Source organism: Amblyomma maculatum, chromosome 11 (genome assembly GCF_055883805.1).
Source record: "Amblyomma maculatum isolate TAMU_Amacu chromosome 11, ASM5588380v1, whole genome shotgun sequence".
In the NCBI taxonomy this organism is placed as follows: Eukaryota; Metazoa; Arthropoda; class Arachnida; order Ixodida; family Ixodidae; genus Amblyomma; species Amblyomma maculatum.
In genome coordinates this window covers 104,710,749-104,738,721 of record NC_139354.1, presented here as the reverse complement: position 1 = coordinate 104,738,721, position 27,973 = coordinate 104,710,749, and the positions used below count along the sequence as shown (strand labels likewise).

Genomic DNA, 27,973 nt, shown 5'->3' with positions numbered 1-27,973 from the left:
CTTGTCCGCCTTCTCCATCTTGTGTCAACATTCCTCATGTAGAGGTAGCTGAAGACTTTCCTAGCCCACCGCTTTTCTCCCATTTTTCTCAATCGTTGCTCAAACGCTATCTTGCTGCCAGCTTCCCTGCTCTCAAAAGAAGACCATCCCAGGTCACCCTGCACACCTTGGTTTGGCGTATTCCCATGAGCTCCCAAAGCAAGCCTACCCACCCCGCGCTGTTTAATTTCCAACCGTGCTCGGACCTCTGATCTCATACACAGGACTGCGTTGGCAAAAGTCAGACTAGGAACCATCACTCCTTTCCGTTCAGGACAACCAGCGCGACTAGCGGCCAGTGCGGCTATGTACGCTGAGAAGTAAATACGCCGCCCGGAAGAGTCGTTTTGACCTGAACTTGCAGAGAGCCGGCTCCGTGAACTGCGCATGCGCGCCCAGAACCAAAGTGGAAAGGAGGATGCGTTGATTCTCTCGACGGATGTGACGTCGAATAACTTTTAGTATTTGCTTTTTTCTGGAAATAAGCCTCAAACTCAGATGCCAGATACCCCGTTTCACAGCGCCCGAGCCACCCGAACAAAAGCTGGCGCGCTTTTCGGGCAACGGATGCTCGCGCCTTGCGAGCCCTAGGTCGCTTTTCATGCGTCGGCTTGTTGTAGTTTGCGGGGCATCATCCCGATAGATGCAAACTCGGTGAAAATCTGATTCAGTTCGTGGATTGTTGCCCTAAATTCAACAGCGCAGCCTTCGGTCCTGTCCCTGGCCTGTCTGCAGCCTCCGACTACGGTGAGTCGTACGCGAATGATGGTGTTTCGTACATGCCCGCGAGCTCTAGGTAAAGCACTTGTCGGCGTTCTGCTACCTTCTTGCAGCTTTTTTAACGAGTTTTTACACGGCAGTGCAGCTATGCGGTAGTCACAATTACTGACGCGGCGTAATCACCCGACAGTCTCCGGGCGAAGGCATGTGGAGACTGCATAATGGCGTCGATCCCGTTTCTTCGCACTTGAAACAACCGTTGCATACCTGCTGCTGTGCACCGATCGGTCGCCGGTTGCTGTTGTCTTCGGGGTGCACTGGGGTATTGGGACGTACGCGGCGACTTACAGATGATGTGAAACTATTTGTGAGTCGAAAGTCACGGAAGTTTGTAATTTGCTTTTTTTTTTTTTTTTTTTTAAGATTCTTCGTTTGTGGCCTAGTTTGTTTGGGCAGTAGCAGGCATTTTGGTGTGCGCCAGCGTGAACGCGCTGGTTTATGATCAGGAGGTTTTATTGCCTTCCTCGGAGCTTCAGCATAGTGGCTGGGCCCATAAAAACGTTCGTGCTTCTGTCAAAAAAACTCGAAAGGTATTCATCCATGCGGCCCATACGTGGTGCTGCAGTGCAAGAGGTCAGCTTCTTTGCAGTGTCGACGAAGTGCTAACGAAGGGTAGTTACAGGCCAGCTGAGAGACAGTATAAATGTAAACTGGCCCAGTGCGAAATGAGCCCCGGAGTGAAATGAGCCCACTGCTCAGCACGAAATGGTTACAAGATACGGGCGTATACCCGCACGAATTTATTGTGCTTATATGCTCACACGTTCCACTGTCGAGTACTCACATCGGTGCATGCAGCAATGAGGGTGACTTAGGCTATCATAGGTTCTTGCCCATGAGAGTATCTGCCCTTTTACTACCAAAATAACTGCATTGGTAGAACTCGCTGAGCTTATTTATATAGATTTAACACTTCGAATGCATGTCGCTACCGCCGAGTTCCCTAATATATATCTTTTGCCTGCTCCAGCAGCGTCATCACTTTGAGAAAACTGGGAATGATAGCAGAAATAATGCCCCCATAAATAGTGGGCAGTGCTTCGCTTCAAGCTGCTGTCAAGGCCATTGACAGCTTATTTGAAAACAAAGCAATAATTAACCTGAGGTATGTTTTGTTGAGGAGAGTGAGGCACCGTTGCATCTACTAACTCGTAATCCTGTCAAAGAGCTTGTAAGTTGCTGCTATAAGCACTCTTCATTACAATTCCATACAAGCCGCAGCATATTCCGCACTTACTGCACACATGATTTAACTTAGTCTCCTTGTTGCTATTTCAGTGTTTTGTAAGTGTGCTAAATATTTGTATTTGTGCTAGCATTGACAGCCAGTCTCGTTGCTGCCTTTTTCCTTCTGCGGCAGGCACTCTCACTTGCTTTACTCGAATCAAATTCTACTGTGAGTGAGTTTGGTGAATTTATGCAAACTAAATGTAATTGCAGTATTGCTCTCATTTATTTACATTTGCAGAGGCAAGGAATACTCGGGGCCGACGTACGAGTTTCTTCCACCAGTTGGATTCCTCTGCTACCTCGGTAGTGCAGTGCGCTGTAACTGGTGTGACCAAATGGATACTCTCACTCCTTCTACTGGTTTAGAGCGTGCTCCTAGTTAAGTTTAAAATACCTTGCTTGCAATGTGTTTAATCTTGTTGTGGAATATTGTCAGCCTTGCATTTGCTGATGTGTTATTTGGAAAGCATTCAGAGTGATTTTGGACGCATGATTTGCCGTGGCGGGAGGTGGAGAAGCACAAATGTGTGACTGCAATTTTTTGCCTCTCTAGTTTTCAGCCTTTAGAATTAAAGCAACAGATTGATATGTGAACAGGCCTGGCATGGATTAAAGAGTTTGTCATATACAACAACACTTGACCCTTGCGGGGATAACACAGCTGTGGTTATCTCAGCAAAAGTTCTCTGTATGTGATGGTGTCCGAAACATGGCATTGTCTTAAGTAACTTGGCATGGAATCGGCCACTTCTTGCACTCTCTTGACAGCATCTATTGTAATGTGTGCTAGGCGACATGCCTTCGGATCTGTTGTATGTCTGCAGCAGTTGCTTTGATGTATCAAGATGGGGTGGTTGTTGAGAGTTGGAAATTCCTATTCTCCCGACTACACCAATAAAATGCAGTGAAGCCAAATACCAGGAACCAATGTGTTATGTGGTTCATTGTGAAGGCTTGCCATTCTCGTAACTTTGCCAAATTGCTAGAAACATTATTTTTAAGCCCGGTCTTTTGCTCATAGCACAACTCATTTCGTGCATTTGTAAACTTTTTGTGGTTTATAGTTGGCACATTTTGCAGAGGGTGACAAAATTTGAGCTGGTGTGCCACGAAGGTTAAATATCTGCTTATTGAACTCTTCTCGGGAAGCTACATGCAAATCCTGCCTAATGTAGCTGTGAGTGCTTCGCACTTGATTGATGTACCAGCGCTTTACTTGTGGCACCTGGTCTACATTGTACAGGACTGCCACTTTGAGGAGCACCAGCACTGCTATGAAAGCAGATTCACAGCATTGTTCCTGGTGGAAGCAAACCACTGCAGATGTTGCCCTCATTCCAATGCAGCTTCAGCCAGTGAAGTTTCATAATGCCCGTGTTGGACGAACAAGAGGCCTATGAACTTGAGCACTTCACTTAGTCATTCCTTCCAAACATCCATCAAAACAAGCAACCTGTTGGGTTTCCCCAAAATCCCTGTACAATCATATTTATTTTTATTTTTACAAATAGTTTGTATCATAAGCTGGAGAGCCTTCACTCAAGTATACACTAGGTTCCTATCTACGTGAAAACTACACGCTTGTGTGCCAGTATCCGCAGATTGTTGCTAACGATTGTGGACAGCCTCCTAAACAGAGATAAAACTGAGAACATGCAGCGATCATGTGTACATACTCAAAAGCAAGTGGGTACGGAAACTGTGTGCACCTTTGGCCACTGTAATTGTAGTACCTGAATCGCTAAAAGCTGAAATCAGAGCTTCTTCTGACTTTTCTGGCTTCTTTGCTGCTAGAGCGATAAAAAAATTCTGTAGCTGAAGTTGCTGAATCACACAATTTCAGTGTTTTTTTGTTGTGTGGCTTGACATGAACATTTCTCCATCTGAGCTGCCACCATTCTTCAGATAAAGATCGCTTGTGTGTCACTACTTGGTGTGATATATGTCAGGGATACACATAAGCTCTGCGTTTAAGCGTATGACTCAACATTGTTAACAGCTATAGTCGACAGCTGCACTTGGGAGTCTTCTGCATATTGATTTTCAAGCTTACCTTTCTACTTTTCCTGTCTAGGTCATCATTATTTGCAGTTCATCCCAGAGTTGCTTAGCAAGGCAATGTCATCAGCAAATCGCAGATTACTGAGGTATTCTCCATCTACTCTTATCCATAACTGCTCCCATTCCAAGTCTCTGAATACTTCCTCTAAACAAGCTGTGAATAGTACTGGGGAGATTGTGTCTCCTTGCCTAACACCTTTCTTTATCGGAATTTTGTTACTTTATGCAGAACTATGGTTGCTGTGCAGCCACTATATCTTCCAGCACTTTCACGTACGGCTCGTCTACCCCGATTTCGCAATGCCTGCATCACCGCCGAGGTTTCAACTGAGTCAAATGCTTTTTCGTAATCAATGAATGCTATGTACAAGGGCTGGTTATATTCCGAGCATTTTTCTATCACCTGATTGATGGTATGGATATGATCGATAGTAGAGTACCGTTTCCGAAACCCTGCTTGATCCTCTGCTTGATTGCAGTCTAAGGTTTCCCTGATTCTATTAGCGATTACCTTAGTAAACGTAACAGACAGAAAGCTGATTGGTCTGTAATTTTTAAGGTCCTTCCCCTTTCTTATGAATGAGGATAATGTTTGCATTCTTCCATGGTTCCGGTACCGTCGATGACACCAGGCACTGCGTGTAGGCACCGTGCAGAAACCCAGGGGGCAGCACTAGCGGCGAACAGGCAGCGCCACGAGTGAGCGCCGGAACAGTTTGATAGGGAGACGCGCAGCCGGCGCGACCGCCTGGGCAGGGCGCGCACTTGGAAAAGGCGGCCTGCGCAGCGAAATGGTAGCAGTTTCAGCCAGCTCAAGTTGCGTAGCGAAGCACAAACAATGCGAGAGCCACAAGACGCAGAGACAGGGACGAGCCCTGGCCGCCCGCTGGGCGTTTATTTCTAGGCTGAAAACACGCGAAACGGAAGACGACAGGAGAAGCGCGCGCAGTTGGAAAAGGCCGAGCAAAAAACTAATGGGGTGGGAGGGTGGAGGGCGTAAAAAACAGGGTAAAAATGTAGAAAAATACAAAAAACATTTGTGGCGAACGCCCCTCCTCCCAAGTGTGGTACAACTTCACAAAGGCCAGCTCGAACGCCTCAAGCTGAGAAAAAAAAAAAAGAAAAAAGCTGTGGGGAATCGAGCGGCCGAGAAGGATGAACAAGTGTGGGAGAAGAATGGGAATGAATGAAGCTGTAGTCGAAGAAGAGAAAAAAGCCTAAAAAAAAAGCGACAAGCCTGAAAACTCGAGAACGCGATTACCGGGGTCTGAAAATGCCGCAGGCACTTATATTATGCAGACGGATTTTGAAGAGCTTTAGCTGTTTTCTGGTGAGGCGATTGCCACTTTTCTCGACGATAAAGGAAAGGATGGCAGATGGCACGCGGTCGCTGATACAGCGACACAACTATGAGAATGGAAACTCCCTTACAGCACTGCACAAGTGATCTACAGTTTCTAATACACATGCATGTCCTCCTCTCTGTCACATGTCAGACTTGTAGCATGCTTAATTTTCTTTTTCGTTGAAAGAACGCCCTGCCTCATCCAGACTTGAATGCTAGTTTTCTTTCGTTTTTTTTTTTTTTTTTTTAACGATCCTTAATGCTTCTTTAACGGTACTTTCAAGTTCTCTGCCACAAAATTAAGTTTTGACAGGGGAAGGTAACAGGTGGCAGCCAGCCGCTCGACAGGCAGCCAGCCGTTTGGAGCAGGATGGCATGTAATGAATGCGAGATCTGTTCAGAGCGTCCACGAATAAGTAAAAAAAAAAAAAAATAATTTCTTTTACTTATATTTTACTATAGTCTCGATTGAGCAGTATCGCATGAGAAACAGCTTATCATTCGAGGTTCAACAGCTCAGTAGACATCGAAATGTCATTAACACAACTAAATGAATAAAGCGTATGGAATGGCAGACAGCTAGGGGCTTTATGAATCGCATCTACGGAGGAGGGCGAAGCAGACAGCTAAGGATGGCGAGGAAACAAAATAACGTGAGGCTCGGGGACGGATAAAGGAAGCCGCCCAAGAGGAGAAGGAAAGTAGCGGCATAAACGCGGAAGGAAAGGGTGTGAAAAAAAAAAAAGAAACTAGCTGAGAGGGAGAGAAAAAATAACGAAAGCAAGCAAGCAAAAAAAAAAAAAGTTGCCAAGGTAAATTCGCGAAACTAATGCGCAAGACACAGTAAATGCGCTATTAAAACGATCCATTCCTGTTGATTACTCTCTGCATTGTACTGGTGATTATGCAAGCTATCGTAGACAGGGAAATATAGACCACAGGACAGCTTAAATAAAAATTATGCAATGAACAACTGCATCCATGAGCGCGGCCCACTGGGCGCGCACGGCGGTCCCAGTAGCGCTGATGCCTATGAGTTGCCCGATTTCTTTGAATATATATTCTTTTGCGGCTTGAGAAAGGATGCTAATGCAGGTGAAGGTATAGTGTGTCCTCTTTCAGAAAAAATGCTTCGCGGTAAATCTGGACGCGGCAATACCCGGGCATGATTGCCAGCTCACTGCTCGTTGGAAGGCAGCGATTCACATTTAGTGTCGCTTCGCTTCGTAAAGCTTATTCGGTGACGCGAAAAATATTTTATAAGGCCAATGAAAATGTGTGCAACAGCAGCAATCCAAGGACTGCAGCCTAGCAATTCATTTGTGACCATAGAATGCCGCGAATCGAAAGAACGAACGGCGAATGCGCCCCACGCACAGCAGATCCGCCGCGTCTCCGCTGCACGACCGGGCGCACGTCTCCCTACCAAACTGTTCTTCCTGCCGAGAGGGGCGCGCGCGTTGCACCGCGAGTTACTCCTGCACGGTGCCTATACAGGGTGGCCAGTTTTTCTAGCACGATATCCCCCCCGTCTTTCAGCAAATCTGTAGTTACCTGATCCTCTCTAGCCGATTTCCCCCTTTTCATAGTTTTTAGTGCTTTCTTGACCTCGACCTTCGTCACTGATGGAACGTCCGACTGTTTTTCCCTACCACCAATCTCATTACGGTCCTCACTACTTTGGCTACTGTAGAGATCTGTATAGAACTCCTCGGCTACTTTGAATATCTTGTCCATATTCGTGATGACGTTGCCTGCCTTGTCCCTTATCGCATACATTTGGTTTTTGCCTATGCCCAATTTCTTCTTTACCGTTTTAAGGCTTCCCCCGTTCTTTACAGCATGCTCAATTTTCTCCATGTTATACTTCCTTATATCGGCCACCTTGCGCTTATTGATTAGCTTTGATATCTCAGCCAATTCGATCTGGTCTGTTGGATTGGAAGCTTTCATACTCTGGCGTTTCTTAATCAAAGCTTTCGTCTCCTTAGACAGCTTACCGGTATCCTCTCTTATCCTACCGCCTACTTCTAACGCGCACTCAGTAATGATATCTCTGAAATTATTGTTCCTTGCTTCTAGGGTAATGTCGCCATCCTCCGTTAGAGCTAAATACCCATTCTGTAACGAAATCCTGAACTTTTCTGCCCTCCCCCTCACCGCTAAATTCGTGGGATTAGGGGTGCACAAAACGCAGGATGAACTATGGGGGGTGGGGGGAACTACCACCATTCCTGATCAGGGTTAGCTTTTTCTGCAGAAGACTTGTGGCTGCTGTGCGGTTTCCATATACTATTAACAGCGTTTCTACATATGCCTTTCCTATGCCATGGTTATGTAATGCATGGATGATTGATGCATAGACTGAATCAAATGCTTGTAATATAAGCAGGTTGTATGTAGGGGTTGCTTACCGTATTTATACGATTATAGCACGAGTTACGTTTTTAGAAATTGCATCACTGAAACAGCACTTCATGCTATGTTTAGAAGCAATATCTGAATTTAACACTTTTCTTTTTTTGCTGGTCATCAAGATAGCTTTACCACCAGGTAAGCCAGTTGCGAGGAGAAGACAAATTTCTGGCAACTTCGAGGCTGTAAAATGAGGCAAGGTTAAAAAAAAAAGGTAACCATGGAGAAAGACCAGAAGGTGGAAGTGAAAAAGAAAATAATAAAAAGGTGTAGTTATTGAGAGTTCGAATTCTCCTGTTTAATATCATTAGATCATGGCCAATGGGCAAAACATGCAGGGAGCGATGCGGGATTCTAAGCGAGAGAAGAAAGCATGTAGTGCTTAGCAAATCGTGTCTAATCAAGAAGGGGGAAACGAGTGGGGGCATGTTCATGAACAGCGATAAGTAACTGAGTAGTGACAGTGAATAAACCACTCGGATACTTTTCTTTGGATTTTTAAATGCAGTCTCCTTTATTGTCACATCCCCAGCTATGGTTGCCTTTAATGTTACGATCTCATGTTATAATCGTGAGCTTGTGTTGGAATCGTGACAGAATTTTTTTCTTTTTATTCTCGACACAAACTCTTCCCTCGCATCATATATTCATTACGGAATTGTTTACCTGTAAATACGGTATATTCTGTGGTTCCTCTTTCATCTGATTGCTGCCGTGAACATCGGCTGTGGACAAGTGGTGTGCCTGAAATCCAGCCTGGCCTTTTTGTTCACTAAAGTCTAGGTTTCCTTTTAATCTATCGGTGATTACCTCATTGAATACATTTAAACCCAGTTATAACCTAACTAAGACAGGTCTGCAGTTTTACTTCTTGGTTCTGTGAAATTTTTGCTTGAAGAAGAGTGGAAACCAAAGTAAGGAGTACATATAAATGAAATCACCGTGGGAATGTTTACAGCAAACCCCTATTTCTCGTAGTCATAAACTTGGGAAAAAACATTTTGCAATTGCACTGATAGGGCAACTGTGGCAGCAGCCTCCACCATCTCTGCTGCAGTTTGCGCAACATGGTTATGAGAGGTGTGAGGAGGGTGGCCAGAGACACCTTGCCTGGGAAATTGTGCAGTCATGCCACCACTGCTTGAGCTTGACTGGCCGTGAAGGCACCTGTGTCTTAACGTATGTTCCCGCTCTGCCTGCCCAGCACAGCCGCCCCAGGAAATATATACTTGCCACTCACATTGCCACTGCTTTCCTTCGTCCCCATTCGAACATGCGAAAGCTGTCATTGGAATCTTGCGAGCAGTTGCATGGTTGTGCTGTTTACCTTTAAATCTGTCAGTGAAGAACTTAGTGATAGATACTGATTGATGATGATAGTTAGTGACAGTGATGATAATGACAGAGATTACTATGATGTCATGGCCGAAACTTACACCATGATGACATCACATTCAGTCATGACGTTACCAGGCGACTCGAGCACATGTGAAGGTTAACCCGATCCAGTCGTCAGTACAGCGCCTTTCATTTAGCGTTTGCTCAAACGCCACATGACACAGCATACAAAGGCAGACGCAAAAGCAAGCATCAGCAGCATTTCAAATTGGTTTACAGGAAAGAAAAGGCGTATCTCACACTTCTCCGCGAACACCTGAATCGAGCCATAAGGAAAACGAGGAAGGAGGTGCCATAGTGGAGGGCATCAGACCACCGTCCAATAAAGGCTTTCACCTCATTGCTCTTTAGTGGTCCAAAGTGCCCCCAGAGTTTTTCTTTTTGCTCGTATGAGCATTCAGTTCAGTGCTGCATAGTGTAATGTTAAAAAAGCACGAGTACCAGGGACCGATGCATTTGTCACCTGCAGTCGCTCATTACGACCTTGGCTGTTCCTTTTATGTTATTTTGTGTTTGTCATGACACATTAATGTGTTGCCCCGCCGGGGTGGCGCAGTGGTTAGGGCGCTTCCTAAGGATGTGGGATCGAATCCTAGCCTCGGCGACCGCTTTTCGAAGGAGGCGAAAAGCAAGGCGACCGTGTGCTGTGGAATACCAGTGCACGTTAAAGAACCCCAGGTGGTCTAAATTTCCGGAGTCCTCCACTACAGCGTCTCTCATAGCCTGAGTCGCTTTGGGACGTTAAACCCCACAAACCATTCATGTAGTTCTGCCAGATATACAGTAACTTGGCACTAGCTAACAGAAAGTCACTGTAGAGAGTAGTGATGTGGTACTAGCTGGTATATGGTAAATGGTATTATATTGCGCAGGGCCACTGTAGCATTTTCTTTTTTTTTTCCCCGGAAGCTTAAATTGAATTCTTTTTGGCTCGGGCAGAAAAGTTTCGCAATTTAAACGCCTATGCTCTTCTCCAGCGTTGCTCTGTGCCTGCACTTCACTGCAGTGCAGGCTTGAGCCAGCGGCAAACGTATACATAACCAGCGCTGCCAGCTTTGGCGAATTAGTCTGCTCGAGGTTGTGGTTACAAAAAATAAAAATAAGCATCAAGATACCCCGCGTGCTCACTTGAGATGCAGACTAAAGGTCGTTCCTGCAGGAAGCATAATCAAATTCAAATGTGGGTTTCAGTTTCAGCACAAATAGAGTGGTGAGTGCTTTTCCACATTAACAGTGTTGAGCTGCCCTTCTGCCAGGAAGTGCTCTTTGCGAACTGATAAGTACAGTAGAACCCCATTATAGTGCCGCGAAACCTGCAAAACAGTATTTGTTGTTTTTTAACAGCCGCCGGCATACAGGCTTATCACTCTGATTCTGGACCGCGTATCAGTTCTGTAATCTTTGTTTGTTACTGCTCGATGTCGCGAGTCACACCTTTATCAGTTTTGTCGTAGCGCAAGACGCACCGAGATCTGTCTGGAAGGTTCCGGCCACTCGGGTGTCTTTCCACAATGTTCCAGCCCGTGCTGGTAGCTGTTTGCGACGTTATCTAGATTGTTCTGTGCAGCCTTTAAATTGAGCGTTGCCGAGTGTGACGAGCATTCTTTGTTCGACGATCGACGAGCACGTTTGTTTCTATCGCCGCCGCCGAGTTGCTTAGTTCTTTTGCGGGCGCAAGTCAGCCCAAATAAAGAGTTTCTTTAGTGCAATTATCGACCCCTTCATTTGTGTCGTCGACCTCGTCACCACACGTGACATCTGGTGGAGGTGCTGCCTTTGATCCTTCAAGCGAAGACCCAAGCCGTGTTCCTGTCGCCCTGGAAAACCATCCTACAGGTCAACGAGCCAGCCGCCGACTTCAAGGCCTACAACCCGAACACGGTCTGCTGCCTGACCCCACTCGATCTCGGAAGACATCGACGCTCACAATGGCCCAGCCTACAGCACCGGTTGTTTTCGTTCAACCCCGTGAGCCCGTGATAGAAAAACAGCGCAAAAGACGTGCACGGAGGAGAAGAACGGACAGGTTTTTCTATCATGTAACCTTTGGAGGTAAGGTTGCTCAACGGCGAAAAGAAGAAGATCCTCCGCCGCCGACGACCACTAACGACGACGCAACCATTTCATCGCCGCTCCACACGACGACATCGCCGACAACACGACCAGAGTGCAAGCAGACACCGCCGCCCAGCGAAGTAACAACGGTATGCCCCGGCCATGACCTGAAAAAACGACGAAGCCGAGATCGGACACTAAGGCCCACGTGCAATGCGAGGACGCGAACAAGTGACCTTGAAGTTGATATCGACGGTCGCAGAGTCACTGCCCTAGTAGACACCGGAGCTGACTATTCAGTCATTAGTGGACCGTTAGCCTCTCAGCTCAGAAAAGTTACCACCGCTTGGAATGGCCCGCTGATTCGCACCGCAGGTGGCAACCTGATTACTCCATCGGGACGATGCACTGCAAGAATAACCGTAAATGGGCGTACTTACCCCACCAGCTTTGTGGTCTTGCAGCAGTGCTCCCGCGACGTGATTTTAGGTATAGACTTCCTAAATGAACATAGGGCTATCATCGACCTGCGATCCAAGCTCATCAAGCTCTCTGCAGACAAAGCCATTCCTGCTACGACGACGTCGATGCAACACATCGCTCTAAACGTCCTCGATGAAGAATTGACCGTCCCGCCCCGATCAAGCATCGCAGTCTGCGTAGGTAGCGCAAACATTGAAACCGCTGAAGGCATCGTCGAAGGAAATATCCAATTGCTCTTAGAACGAGGTGTCGGCATCGCAAGAGGCATCGCGAAATTCCGGAGAGGTCAAGCTCAGGTGCTGGTAACAAACTTCACCGAAGAATACCAGCATCTCAACAAGGGCACGACGATCGCTTTTCTCGACGAATTAGCCGACCTCAAAGATGTATTCTCCCTCCACGACCAAACGCTGGAAGACGCACCGGACCTATTCCGTCAGCCCACATTTGACATCAACCCGGCATTTATCCACAACAGGAAAGACCAGATTCTCAGTCTGCTTCGAAGCTACGGGGAGTGCTTCTCATCGTCATCGAAGGTACGACAAACACCACTGGCCAAGCATCGCATAATAACGGACGAACACGCCCGACCTCTGCGCCAAAGCCCTTCGTGTATCGCCGCGAGAACGCCAGGCCATTCGCGATCAAGTTGAGGAAATGCTGCGTTATGACGTAATCCAGCCATCGAACAGCCCCTGGGCGGCACCAGTCGTTTTGGTCAAGAAGAAAGACAGCACACTTCGCTTCTGCGTTGATTATCGCCGCTTGAATAGCATAACGAAGAAGGATGTCTACCCGCTTCCCCGCATCGACGACACTCTCGACCGACTCTGCAATGCAAGGTACTTCTCATCGATGGACCTAAAGAGCGGATATTGGCAAATTGAGGTCGACGAAAGAGATCGCGAGAAGACCGCATTCATCACACCGGACGGCCTTTATGAGTTCAAGGTGATGCCATTTGGCCTCTGCTCCGCACCAGCCACGTTTCAACGAGTAATGGACACAGTCCTGGCAGGCTTGAAGTGGCAAATTTGTTTGGTATATTTGGACGACGTTGTTGTCTTCTCGTCAAACTTTGAAGACCACCTAAAACGACTACAGACAGTGCTGGAAGCCATCAAGTCATCGGGACTAACACTAAAAGCAGAGAAGTGTCACTTCGCCTACGAAAAACTCCGGTTCCTAGGTCACATCGTTAGCAAGGACGGTATTCGCCCAGACCCGGAGAAAACAGCTGCAATCGCACAATTCCCACCGCCTGCCGACAAGAAAGCTGTGCGCCGATTCCTTGGGCTGTGCGCATATTAATTATCGACGATTTGTCAGAAACTTTTCGCGGATCGCCGAACCGTTGACGCAGCTTACAAAGGCTGACGTACCTTTTAAATGGGAAGCGCCGCAAGGAGAAGCCTTCGACGAACTCAAGCGCCGCCTGCAATGCCCTCCCGTACTTGGCCACTTTAATGAAAACGCCGAGACCGAAATTCACACCGACGCGAGCAGTGTAGGCCTAGGAGCCATTCTCGTCCAGAAGACTGCCGGACAGGAAAAAGTAATCGCCTACGCTAGCAGGTCTCTCACAAAAGCCGAAGTCAATTACTCGACGACCGAGAAGGAGTGCCTTGCGATCATCTAGGCTACTTCTAAGTTTCGTCCATACCTATACGGCCGACCATTCAAGGTGGTAAGCGACCATCACGCGCTCTGCTGGCTGGCTAATTTGAAAGATCCTTCCGGCCGCCTTGCCAGATGGAGCCTACGACTTCAAGAATTTGACATGACTGTAGTCTATAAGTCGGGCAGGAAGCATTCCGACGCAGACTGCTTATCCCGCGCTCCCGTCGATTCTCCCCCGAAGGACGATGACGATGACGCCTTTTTGGGACCGGTAAGCGCCAACAGTTTCGCAGAACAACAGCGATCAGACCCTGAGCTGAAAGCGCTAGCCGATTACTTGGAAGGAAAGACCGCTTCCCCTCCTGGTGTGTTCAGACGACATTTATCATCCTTCACGTTAAGCAATGGCCTCCTCGTGAAGAAGAACTTCGCACCTAACAAGACCGCGCAGCTTCTCGTAGTGCCTAAAACCCTTCGGCAAGAAATTCTGCAGGCGTTGCACGATGAGCCAACAGCAGGCCACCTCGGATTTGCGCGCACGTTGCGTCGAATCCAGGAGAAGTATTACTGGCCGCGACTGCCTGCCGAAGTTGCCCACTACGTGAAGACTTGTCGTGAGTGCCAACGACGCAAGACGCCGCCGAACAGACCAGCAGGACTACTAAACCCGATTCCGCCCCCAATCCTGCCCTTTCAACAAATTGGGATGGATCTCCTCGGCCCCTTTCCATCTTCGTCTATGGGTAACAAGTGGATCATCGTGGCCACTGACTACCTTACCCGTTACGCCGAAGCAAGAGCACTACCAAATGGTACCGCGGCAGAAGTCGCCAAATTTTTTGTCGAACAAATTCTCTTGCGACACGGCGCCCCAGAAGTGCTCATCACGGACAGGGGAACGGCGTTTACGGCAGAGTTGACGCAAGCCATCCTGGAATACAGTCACACAAGCCATCGACGAACAACTGCGTACCATCCCCAGACCAATGGCCTTACGGAGCGCCTGAACAAAACGATCGCGGACATGATCGCTATGTACGTCGACGCTGAACACAAGACCTGGGACGCCATCTTGCCGTACGTGATCTTCGAGTATAACACGGCAGTCCAGGAGACGACCAGAGCGACCCCGTTTAAGCTTGTGTACGGCAGGGAGCCCACGACGACGCTCGGCGCAATGCTGCCGCACGTAACCAGCGAGGACAACCTTGACGTCGCCGCCTACCTGCAGCGTGCAGAGGAAGCCCGACGACTCGCACGGCTGCGTATTAAAGACCAACAGCGCACCGACAGCCGACGATACAATTTACGACGACGCCACGCAGAGTACAATCCAGGAGACCAAGTGTGGGTTTGGACACCAATTCGCCGTCGCGGATTAAGTGAAAAGTTGTTGCGTCGATACTTTGGGCCATATAAAATCCTTCGCCGCGTCGGACCCCTGGACTATGAAGTCATTCCCGACGGAACATCAGCATCACAACGGCGACGCGCCCAAAAATTGTACATGTTGTACGACTGAAGCCATATTACGCGCGTTAAAGAATCTGTGGTGTTTATACTTTGCAGTGTTTATGTTTAAGTTTCTTTGTTTTGAAACATCGAGGCGATGTTTTTTTAAGGGGGGAGTAATGCCGCGAAACCTGCAAAACAGTATTTGTTGTTTTTTAACAGCCGCCGGCATACAGGCTTATCACTCTGATTCTGGACCGCGTATCAGTTCTGTAATCTTTGTTTGTTACTGCTCGATGTCGCGAGTCACACCTTTATCAGTTTTGTCGTAGCGCAAGACGCACCGAGATCTGTCTGGAAGGTTCCGGCCACTCGGGTGTCTTTCCACAATGTTCCAGCCCGTGCTGGTAGCTGTTTGCGACGTTATCTAGATTGTTCTGTGCAGCCTTTAAATTGAGCGTTGCCGAGTGTGACGAGCATTCTTTGTTCGACGATCGACGAGCACGTTTGTTTCTATCGCCGCCGCCGAGTTGCTTAGTTCTTTTGCGGGCGCAAGTCAGCCCAAATAAAGAGTTTCTTTAGTGCAATTATCGACCCCTTCATTTGTGTCGTCGACCTCGTCACCACACGTGACAATAGTAAAGTCACCGGGACCGGCCAAAATCTTACTATATCAGTTGTTAGTGATGACATGGACCTGAAGATACTATCTTGTAATTAAAGTCTGCTTACTAAGCACATCTTGTTGCTTTATGAAAAGAAAACTCTAAAATGCCTTCCATGTCTTTCTTATCGTCTCTGTGCCATTTCCTTTTTAATTTTTTTTTTACCGCTTGTAGAAGTACCTGTTTAGCATGAATGCAACATAGATACGAATATAGCCGAGCTTGATTTCAGCTGAGAACCAAAGCATTGCGTGAGCGTGGCATCTTCTTCCGCTGTTTCTATCTTTTAAGAGGCAATAGATGAAAAATTCGTGACAGTCCAGCACTGCAAAACCGCAAAGCCACGCCTCCAATTCTTGCCACTACTCCTTCGTGCTGAACAGTGTTGTGTGAATGTTCAGCCGTTTCTTCGCTTCCCTTTTACTCTATTTTTAAGTGACCGGCCGTCTTCTTTTTGTGTTTGTGTTGTGTTTACATTTTTCCCCCTACGCACTGCATGCTTTCCCTCACGGCTCCAAGGCCTTAAAGTTGGCTTCTTCTCAGTGCTGATGAGCCTAGCGGTAAAACCATAAAAAAAAAATGCACTACTTATTTTTTTTTTCAGAAAAAAATTTCCTCGCGATTCTAAGTAATGCGTGTGCAGCAATGTCATTTCGTGGGACGTCGACGCCGCGGCCAGACGTTGTTTAGATAGCCTAGTTTTACCAAAAGCACCTTTACTATGATGGAACTTCAGTTTCACTTTACTATAGCAGGGTTCTACTGTACAATGATAACCGGTCATAGAGACTCCTCCATATTTCACGAGTGGAATGGAGTCCAGTTTTGTGCCCATTGCAGAAACAAGCTGAACAAGCTGGTCATTCTATGTTTCCGTTTTCTGGACAAGGTGCTTTGCAGCAATACCTAGCCTTCAGGGGCCGTGCAAAAATCTTAACAGTGACATCCTACGAGATATTCAGAAGAACTTGTCCAAGAAAAAGTATAGACAATCAATACGATCTGTGCAGGGGAGTATGTGCTAGGAGTTAGCATTGCTGTTCTCAATGCCGCTGATGGGTTACGACCATGCAAGCAGGTTGTGCCACCTAATCTACAATCACAGTGCGACACATTGTACCCGTTCTCCACCCTCTGCCTCCTACCTTCTCTTCATCATCCCTCTTGTCTCTACTTTGCCACCTGCCAATCAAGGTCTCAAAGGGACGAACAACACAAGCTGTCTAAAGCCACCACTTGAAGGACACCAAATTTTGGTTACATGTTAATATGACAGCGTTAAAGGCTGCCATTCACCAGAAAATTTGGTATCAGGGTTGTGAATGAAAAATTGTGGGTGACAGCCGGGAATTGATTGGTGGCAGGGTTGTGCAAAGTCACTTGGATCATATGATATGGCAGATTTGGCAGGAGCTGCCAACTCAAGCTTCTCGAATCAGATGGGTAGGTGAAAGGAATCGAACCCTCCAGGACTCTTGCATTTCAAGTCAGACATGCTACCCGTAGGCCACAAAGGCACTTCATACGGCTAGGTTAAGGGAGGCTTTATATTTGTGTCAGGCAGTCTTTCATATAATGTGGTAGTTCATGACTCTATGCTAAAGAGTATGTATAAGATAATGAAAGTACTACCTTTGCCGAAAATAACCAGGCTGCATGCTCCACTTTTCAGTCAAGTAGCAGATAATTCGTACCACTTCTGAAACTAAATCTGTGCAAAGTAGTAAAGGCAAGCTGCAGTCCTCACTTCTCAAGTTGTGATCCTCTAGGAATTCATGTTGACCTTAGGATACAAGCTAAAAGCTAAACATGCAGCCTGGTTACTTTTGGCAAAGATTGTACAAAGTAAGGGATTAGTGATTAGGAGAGTGCATGTACAGCTGCCGAACTCTTTACTAATGTGCACGATGGCCGCCTTTTCTCTTCTGCTCATTGCAGAAGAGCTAACTTGCGTAAAGATTAAGTCTAACCAGAGGCTCACCGAGGCCTTGCCTTATTTTTACCTCTCTGCAAGTTCGATCCCTGCCAAGGCACAGTGGTACAGAAAAAAATTAAGGCAGATTGCAGTCGTGTATAAGACTGATGACACAATGATGCTGTTTCTGTTTGCCTCAAGTTATCCGTGATTATACTTTGAGACTCATCGTGGCTATCTGTTGTCGGCGGACAAGTGTGACAGATATTATGCCTTTTCTTTCCTGTAAACCAATTTAAAACACTGCTGATTCCTGTGTGGTAGGGCGTTTGAGGAAGCGACAAATGAAAGGCGCAGCACGGATGCCTGGATTGGATGCCTGGCAAGGTTAGCTTCATATATGCGTGAATCGCACGGTGAAGTCATCGGTCATGACTGGACATGATGTCATGTGGTGACCTCAGTTCTGGTTATTAGACATGACTGGATGTGACGTCATGATGATGTCACATCCGGTAATGGTGACATTACTGCGAACACATTAAGCTGCGCACAATGGATGAAACAACCTCCAGCTTAAACAGCATCACTGTTGAAAGTGGACGTTGTGCAGTCTAGTTGAAGATTTGGGCGGCTGTACACGAGCAAGGAACTGAGTGCTCTGATTTAACTTCCCAAAATAAATGCCACCGAGTGGTACTTTTTTCTTAATACAGGTCATACATTTACTAGAACCACCTTACTCTGTATTTGACAGCTGTAAATGCTGCAAAAAGCAAATTTTCTAAACTTAAGAATTTTATTCTGGCATGGCTTATATCCTCTAATCTCCAAAACAATTTTCTTGGGTTCCTTTACTTCTGGAAAACTTGGGATATTGTTGGAACAACTACGATGAGAACAGCAAATTTTACAAATTTGAAATTAAAGTGTATGAGAACATGCAAGATGGCGACCATGGCACAAACTTTTTTTTCCGCCTAAAACAAGCTGGGGTAATGTTTGTCGTAGTAACCCAATACAGTCCTTTTCTGAACTGAAGACGGTCGAACGTAAAGTTTGCGTCAAATGGCATGATATGAGTCTGTGTGCAGACTTCACACAACTCGTACCCTCAAGCAAGTCCAGTAAAAGAATCTGACTGCTGAGCTGCTACCCGGCACAACAGAACCCAGAATGCAACCTAATCCTACGATAGCCTGCATACTTAATATTTTTGAGACAAAGCATTCATAGAAGGTTGAAAAAACTCGTACACGCAGAATGCGATAAAAAAATCTGGAACAAGTTTTATGACACGCATGCCATTTTTCACAGCATATCACGCAACTTGGAAGAAAGTCGACAACTGCACTTTGAAAGCAAATTTTTGTGAAAATGTACAACACCACTGAGAAGGAAAACAATTGAAGCAGTTGAAACAAAAAAACTTGGTAGCATATGTATCAGTGAACCCTCAGTGTCTATTAAAGAAAGTGAAATCAATGATCTTCGACACTAGTAGAACCTGAACAGCGCTGTATGATAAGGCTGTCCACAAGTGGCAATAAACAAAGTTGTTAAAATCAAAACAAAACCAAACTTGACAGAACTTGCACCAATATCACGGCTATGCTAAAATAAAGTACACAGACACCATATAACCACTGTTCACAATACAAGTTCTACAAACCTGATGCGAATTTTTATATCATAGCTGTAACGATAATAGCACAGCCTGATAATTACAGTACACCTAAACAATCACTCTACCTGCCGCCTCTATGCATATATTGTATGCATATAGGCACTATGCAGATATTTTACTTGACTACAAAGTTCAGCATGGTAGTTAACAACCATGCACATGAAACAGCTCAGGTATTGAAAAGCCTCTTCCAATCATGTTCAAAACCAATATATTCTGATCAAATCAACATGCAAAATGTAAATATTTCGTAAAAATTTTCATTTTGCACACAAAGACAAAGGTAGCTTTACTGCACATACTGTAACACGAGTTGAATGCTCTGGGTAAATTTTCATAGTGCTGCAGGGTTTTTATGTGTTTATTATATGAACAATGCAAAAAAAAAATCGGTGAACTCCATAAAAGGTGCCACATTAGAACAAAAATTAGCAGTGCTATGCCTAGATAATTCCACTGCAAGAATGCATATGTGCTGACTCATGTTCTGTTGCCATAAACAAAGTGCAGTATGTGACGAATACAAGTTTGATTCCCAGAGGAAACAGGAATTATTTATTTTATTTACCCCACTAATCACACATGTGCTCTGTGCTGTCGTACAGTACAGCAAGTAACAACATATGGTACCTGTAATAAGACATAGTTTATGCTGGTTACATTGGCTGTCATGCAAAGATGTAATCAATGCAATTCACACTTTTTGTAGTGGCTTGAAATTGTTGACGACTGCGACCCCGACCAGTTCGCACGTGAACACCGGCAACCACTGTGATTTTGTAGTATCGATGACAGTCGCCGCAGATGATGAGGGGAATGTCTGGTGCCCTCACAATGCATCAGCCATCTCGCAGATAAGTGCTGCCATTTAGCGCCACCATTGCAATTCTTGTTTAAATGGCTATGGGTTGTACAAACTGGAAACTCTAGCAGACTAACAATCTTGTGCATTCGCAATGCCGTAACAACATTGCATGGATAGTAATTTAGAAAAAAATAAATACATTCACAGTTATAACTGGTTCACTGGACAATATTTTGTAAGTAATAATTCAACAGTACTGCACAAGAATTTTCAAAACTCCTCTGAGCCTCACTAGGGCACCTATGAATGTCGTGCAGCCTTGGTGGATGGAACTGAAGTAAATGTGATGTTGGGCTAGTCGGTTCATGTCGTAAGGAAATACAAAACTGCGCAAAAAAGACGGGACAAGAAGAACAGAGAGGCACACACGAAGCGCAGCTGCGCTTCGTGTGTGCCTCTCTGTTCTTCTTGTCCCGTCTTTTTTGCGCAGTTTTGTATTTCCTTACGTGGATGGAACTGTGACAGATTATTGTAGTTGAAAATGTAGCCATTAAATACTGTCCTTTTTAAAATGCGTGATAGAGCATTACACTGCAGTGCACAGGTGTAAAACATAAAAACAACATGGCTGCAGCTGCGAGCTATCAGGTGGCTGTTGCACATACTCCATGATAGTAAATCAGGCATAGGTATCTTCCATGGGGCAGGTAGCTAGTAGCAGGCTAGGCAGGCAAACAGGGTTCGTTCATGGCTCTGGTCCACCAACAATGTGACAGTGCTGCAAGTCATCTATACTTGGGCAGATTACCTAACATGCAGACAACTACTGTAAAGTCAAACACTGAACTTACCAAAAAATTAAGTTGATAAATGAAATGTACTGCCTTTGGATCTGAGCAAGAATGAGAACAGAGGCAAGCCTGTTTCAATGCATTCCCTAAAGCCACACCTCTATGCTGTTCTGACCAGTTTATTTGTTTTACGAGAATACACTAGGAAAGAACCAAGCGATCCCACATTACATCTACGTTGTGCACTACAGTTATAAAAATAAAAATCATAGCTAACGAGTACGTGACCCCGTTCGGTAATGAAGTACATTTACTTTGCTGTACAGCGTACCACTCGTCTCGGGACTGACGAACAGCATGTCAGGCCCTTATCATTTGCCAAAAAAAAGCGAAGCTAGTAAATCAACATTACACACTATTAAGAAGCGGTCAACACACTTGAAACACAGCTAGTCTGCAAACTATTACCACAGTCATCATACATAAAAGCAACAACAGGCGCATACATGCAGCATGTGCTGAAAAGGCGCGTCCGATGCAAGTGCAAAACTGACGTTGGCCTCGGTGATCTTACGACTGCTAGGGGAAAGCTACATACCTCACATTCACACTAAAAATTAATTCAAAGCACTTCTGACACAAACATAAGCCTTCGATGTCTCTGCAGTCACAATGCCTAAACACTTTCAACGGAGCGCTTTATTTAGTTCTACGCAGGCAAGCTCAGAACTTCACTCAGACAACCTCAAGTGCAGCAAGAAAGTAACCTTGCTGCAATGTTGGGCAAGTTATACACAGTTAAACGTCCCGAAACAAATCGTTCCCAGCTAATTTCACACAGCGATTCGCGGAAGAATCGCGGCTCTAGCGCAGGCACCATGCTTACCAACATGGCACTCGAGTACGTTAATGTTCCACAAATCAATATATTAACTCATTTCCTTCCAAAAAGCAATCAGCTGGCTTTCTATTCGACTTACCAAAGTGATGCTCACCGTGCGAAGTGCGTCGCCTGATAGCCATTTTATCGTTCGTTAGCATTAGCAACAAATAGATAAAGCGCAACACAGGCTCCGTAAAGCACTGGACGGAGAATAACCAGAGTCAATAACGCGTCAAACATTTTTTTAAAACGTTTCGTGTAACGCGCCGCAACTCAAATAATTTAGCGGAGGGGGCGATGATGATGATAATGACGCACGCACCATCGTATCTGAAATTGTTGCAAATGAAACTATACAGTTTCAGTTAAACAAAGGAGGTGGTGACGCATAAACTACAAGTGCGAATTTTAATTATCTAAAGGTTTCCTTTTACTGAATTAAGTTTTGTTGGTATTGGACGTTTTCGCCACCTGCAGCGCTGTCACTCAACCGTTGCAACGGCGCGCCATTTGAACCGGCTCGTTGTACGGTGCTCGCACAAGTCTCTGCAGTTCTCTCTTCTCAGTTCAGCTCTCTCTGCAAGCCACCCAGAGGCTATATGACTCATTTATCACGCCACAAGTAACTTTTAAACCACAGTTCAGCAATGCGACACTAGAGCCATTCAATGAAGGACTACACTTATTCCTAGTCTGGCATTTATTTCCTTTGCGCATTTTCACTCTGTCCATTCATAACAAAAACTTGGAAGAAAAATCAAGTGGCTAAGTGGGCTTCCCACAGTGCAGTTACATATCTATAGTTATTTCATAAATTGGCAACAGAGTTTTGACTCATCATCACTGCCTGCATTAGGTATGCTGAAGGGAATTAACGGTCTGCAATCATCGCTGCTTCATGCGTTAGCTGCAGCCGCCAACCTTGGCTCATTTGCCGACATTATCTCTTCATCCCAGTGTCTGGTATCCCTTGCTTGTTTCACTCCCTCGAAATCTAATCGATTAGATGAAAAGCCCTATTTCCTGGATTACATGTCCCACTCTAATGCTTCTTTTCAGTTTTCTGCATCATCTGCATTCAGTTTTCTGCACCATGTGCTGCAATCTCAACTGCAGGTACTCTACTGCAAGATACCCAGCACTGTGTGTCATATGGTATAGTGTTGCGGCAGCGTAGAAGTACCACCCACACAAATCATCAGATGAGGACCTGCTTATGCCCTCACCTTTTTGGACCAAGGACGCCACCTGCCCAGGGCAAATAGGGCCTGCTCATTTCAATAATAGCTCATTACTACTTCCTTGTTATGATTACCTTGAAATTGTACTTTAATCCACATCTGTGTTTGTGAAGGTTTTCCAAATTATTTTACTTTCTATAACCTGCTGCACTGTCCTTTGCTTAGGTATTTTAAACTAATGCTTTAATATCCACTTTTCAGCCTTTCAAATGATCACATGATAGCAAGCGGCCTTTTATTACATTATATGTACAGCACCTTCCAAATTTACATTCACCTCTTTTTGCTCTTGGGGAAATGTTTCTCATGGTTCAGATTCAGAGTGACTACATGGCTTAAAAACATTACTCCCTTCCTACGTCCGAAACCTTCCTACCTATGTGCAGCAGTGACTTTGTGGCTATGCATTCGACTGCTAATCCTAAGGTTTTAAGATTAAATACATGGCTACATTTCGGCAGAGGCATGATGTAAAGACACCTGTGGGCTATACAATGTCAGTGCATATTAAAGGACACCAAGCAGTCAAAATTAATTAGCTCTTTCCCATGCTTGCAGTCTTTCATAGACCGCATTAGGTTTTGGCATTCCCGATCCCTGTGTGCCATGTCAATACCTCTACCTGTTGTAAAGTTGCTCTCATCACAAAGGGTTGAAAAATAAACTTTCATCTTGTAGTTTCTTTAGGTCCTTGAGCATGTGCTGTTATTGAGGCAGTGGGCAATACTTGGCTGGGGCCTTAGACATGCAATAGCCCAAACCAGATTCGAAATCGAGGAAACAGTTTAGCTGAAACAAATGTCGATTTCAGTCTCATCGACATCAACTGCAATGCCCGTTCTCTTTTTCTACAGGAATATAATGTAGACATGATGCAATGCTGTTCTCCCAAATGTTTTCCGATTGTCATGGCTACTACAGTTCAAAATAATGAGACCAAAGAGCACGACACACAAGGAATGCTTATTCGCAATGGAAGCATTTTATTGCAAGCTATGAAGTAAATACATCTGTCGTGAAGAACAAGCAAAAGATTGCAAGAAACCATCAAAACAAAATTTAAAACCCCATCTAGAAAAGCAAAAATCTAATGCCATGTTTTCATGGAAAGCAGCCATTTTTCAAAAAAGGCTGCTCTTTGAAGCTGCTCACAAAATTATTTCAGCATAAATGCTCATTTGCTACAATCCTCTTTTTTTCCAACTAGACACAAAGTCTGCAAGACCTTGTGTATAAAATGTCACCAACCAGCACGCAGCTGCCATGCCATCAGCAAAACCATGCACCCAACTGCTCATTGCACACCGGCCAAAACTCTGCACTGCCTTTGGGCAAGTGGAAAACAGCTGCAAAGCATCTTAAAACCCATCCACCTTTTGTTTCTATTTTAAAGTGCTATCATTTCTCCTGCTTCAATCATTCCTTTCGTTTTAAGGTGCGATTCTATAAACTGAACTTGTTTATGAACCACCCTAAATTCGAAAATGTGTTAAAACCTGCTGTCTATGAAGCAGCGCCTTCAGAATGTGCGATGGCCAAAAATACTTTTGCAGCAGACTCGTTAATAACAGAGCTACAACCATCAAAACCGGTATGTTTCTCTCCTTCCCTTCCATCACCAGAGTCTCTCCCTCCTCCCTGGTTGACTAGCCTCCACAAAAGACAATACACGTAGGGCTGGTACATGTAGGCTACCTAAATACGCGAAATGCGGAGCGCCATCTCTTAGTGCTTTGAGAAACTATGCCCGCCATGTTGGTTCGGTCAACAAAATGAAAACGCTGCCCTGTGCTGGGTAAAAACAGCTACGAGAACGCATCAACTGCAGTCATTATGGCCCCGACTTTTACAGGCATTCTTTTTTTTCTTGCTGGTTGGTTTGTGGGGTTTAACGTCCAAAAACGACTCAGGTATGAGAGACGCCATAGTGAAGGTCCCCGACAATTCCGACCACCTGGAGTTCTTTCTTTAAGGTGCACTGACATTGCACAAACACTGGTGCCTTGCTTTTTGCCTTTCATCAAAAAGCTACCGCCGCAGCTTTATTTTTTTTTCTTGCTTTCTGCTACCCAAGCACCACCAGTGACCTTTGTTTGAAGGTTGAGAAGTGAGCTTTGGCTCATCCGGCTACAATGCCAATAAGGAGGGGGAGAGGCTGAGCTCAATGGGTGGCCGAAGCATAGGTGCGAGGCCTCTGGCCTTTCTTAGGAAACCAAGCCCGTGCATGTATGGATGTTCTGTGTTTTCTGTATTCATGGTTATGCATGGTGTACCATGGCTGGATTCGAGTGGCGACGGTGCGCTCTTTACGACCTACGCATGGAGGGTGCTTCCCGTCTGCTACAGCTGCGAAATCATGGCACTGTGTGGCATTGACGCGTCTACTCAGTGATGCCGTCATTTGGTGTGCAACAAGCTGGAAAAAAAAAAAACGGAGGCTGGCCAAGCCTGCGGCTGCAAGCCTGCACTTTCACCCGGTTATGATTCTTGCCAACGAGATGTCATAAACTTGAGCGTTCAGAGCGACCTGCAGTGATTTTTGCCGCTGTACTGAGAGTTATAGATGATAGGTGTGCCGGCCGTGAGCCATCCTTACAGGCTCTGGCTGTGTATCAGCATCTTGCCGAAGAGCCAAAACCAGGGAAAAATTCGCATAAAATATAGCTAAATTATTGGAACAGAGTTCTCGATCACTCGGAAATTGATGAAAGGAAACACCGCAAGTTTTTCGAACTTGCAGGCGTGGGCACGTCGTTCAGAGGAAATAAAGTTCAAATGTGTGGCAGAAAACATACGTATGGGTCCGGACCGAAGGAAATACCAAAAGCACACTGCGGCCGAGAAGCTCAACTATTGTCATGAAGTTAGCTTCGTTACAAACTAGCCGCAGAGTTTAGCAACATAGGTGGCAGGCAAAGACAAGGGTCGGAAGGCTTTCCTACTATCCTTATATGAGGATGGTGATGAATGTCTCCTGTTATTTCGAGGTGATGTTGCGCACGCCTCAGAACAGGAAAAGCAGTTACAGTGAATGCGCTGTTCAAAGTGCACAAAAAGTGCAATAAGAGCAGGTTACCCTTTTTTTTTATTTGCACTAACAACTTAAAACAGGTCAACGACCAGCCTGACTTGCAGACACGTGAAGGCGCCCAAAATTTTGGTACATGTGCAGAAGCAGACAGAAATGTGCCCAAAAGCGAAAAGATGCCGTCACACTGGCATATCATTTGAAATAATGCATGTGGGCAAAACAGGTACTCCTCCTTGCTCGACCACTAATTGTAACAGGCCTGGCAGAACAGGCCCGAGAAGCCAAAAATGTTCATGTGATAAATTCCGTGCTTCTGTAGCCATGTCAATGCATTTTTGACAGTTCCCCTCATATCATGAAGGAAACAAAGTTACAGCAGGAAGAAAAAAAATCAGCTTTTGTGCAGCATAATGGGACTGACTTTACAATAGTATGCTGCTACTTGCCTTACTGCAGACTGATAACCCAAATCACTGTTGTATTCAGATGGTAATTAGCACATGTTGCGCACTGTAAGAAATAAGACAAAGTAAGTATTACTACGATCAAAATGTGCTAAATAATACTGTTGCCTGAGCCTACACTGCACCGCTTTTGCGCACACAAAATTGAGACTACATAATTTCTCTAAGTATTTCCTCACTCCGTAAACTGAACACTTGAACGCTTGAAGGCGCGAACGCAGGTGCGCACCGGGCGCCGCCACAGAAGAGAGTGACCAGGGTTGGGTAAATCCTGCACACACTTCACGGGGAAGAGAGCACTGCTTGCCTAGAAGAGCTGCCATTATATCTGCGGTGAATGCGCAGGCTGTATGAAAGTGCGCGCCGCTGCCACTTGAGTCCAGCCGTTGGTGTATGAATAGCACAGTGCACAGAACACTCTGAAGCATGCATAGACAAGGGCAAGAAACTAAAAGCCTTCTTTATTGTGTGAGAGTATGCATGAGTGAAAACGAAATGCAAGACAAAAAAGTGCGTGACATCAGCAGACCAAGTGACACCCATCGCCCATCAGTCGGAGAGAAACCAATGGATGCAGTATCTGCTGGTACCTCATCGACAAAGTTCGATGGCCAGCGCAAAGGATGAGGAGGTTTGGCTGTCTGAAAAGGACCATGAGAGCTTTGGTTTGCATTTTGTTGCTTTCCAGTGTGTGCATCGCTGCAGTATTTCGCAGAGACCATGTCCAACGCCTTATTGGGCTTGGTTAAAATGTCAGCCTGGTCAGTAGCCCTTGAATATGTTAGCTCTCTTAAATGAACAATCTGAAATAAGCAAGGACATAAGTTGTGCTGGCCATATTGTGGACTGCTTTCAAGACAATGTGTGTAATGCCAAATAATCTGAGAAGTTGAATAAACCGTTTGGGGGGCCCTGTTTTGTTTTCTAAATATGCATTGTAATACCATTTAACACAGCTTGGCCACCCAACTTGTGCACACCAGCTAACACAAAGTTTTAGCTGCACTACACTAATCCCTCTGTCACACAAACACTTCCGATCCTCATTGAACTCAATCTGCATTCAGGCTTTCAAGAAGGATTGAAGCATCCGGTGCTACACGGGCGTTTTCAGTGAGCATTGAGAAATTTCCTACGTGGTTCGTCGTCTGCTGTCAGTCGCAATGAGTCTCAAAAAGAAATTTAAGATTGGGGTAATGATAGCACGATTTCAGTGTGCACAGCAGCATTCCGCTTTTGGCGCCTCAGGTCACCTAACCTATCCTCCCAGCGGTCAAGTGCTACAGTGCAGTTTCTCTTCCGCTCCACAGTTTCCACGCTGACGCAGTCGAAGAGAACGCCACCTTAGCTTCCACTGGCAGTGGACTACGGTGTCAATATTATAAAATTAGCTGTTCTACGAATGTTCTATCATGCCTTTTATTACATTTATGTGTTATTATGTGCTGTTCTATTGCATTTATTCGTTTTCAAGTTTTAGAGCTCGTTGATGACGAAGGTGTCAATGACCGCTTTTGAGTGTGCTTGAAATCTCGAGAGCGATTGAGGAAGCAACCTTGAGTCAAGCAGGCTCGAGCTCAACTGCACTTGACAGTTGCCGTGTGACAACC

General features: G+C 45.6%; 1 long non-coding RNA gene and 1 pseudogene across 1 annotated transcript; one reads left to right on the top strand and one right to left on the bottom strand.

The window, feature by feature from the left end:
- LOC146174549 (uncharacterized) overlaps positions 1-27,973 on the bottom strand; it is a 342,251-nt pseudogene that overhangs the window by 218,569 nt on the left and 95,709 nt on the right.
- On the top strand, positions 414-2,973 carry LOC146174551 (uncharacterized). Its single transcript, XR_014701889.1, has 2 exons — positions 414-786; positions 2,288-2,973. It is a non-coding gene; the product is annotated as an uncharacterized LOC146174551 (long non-coding RNA).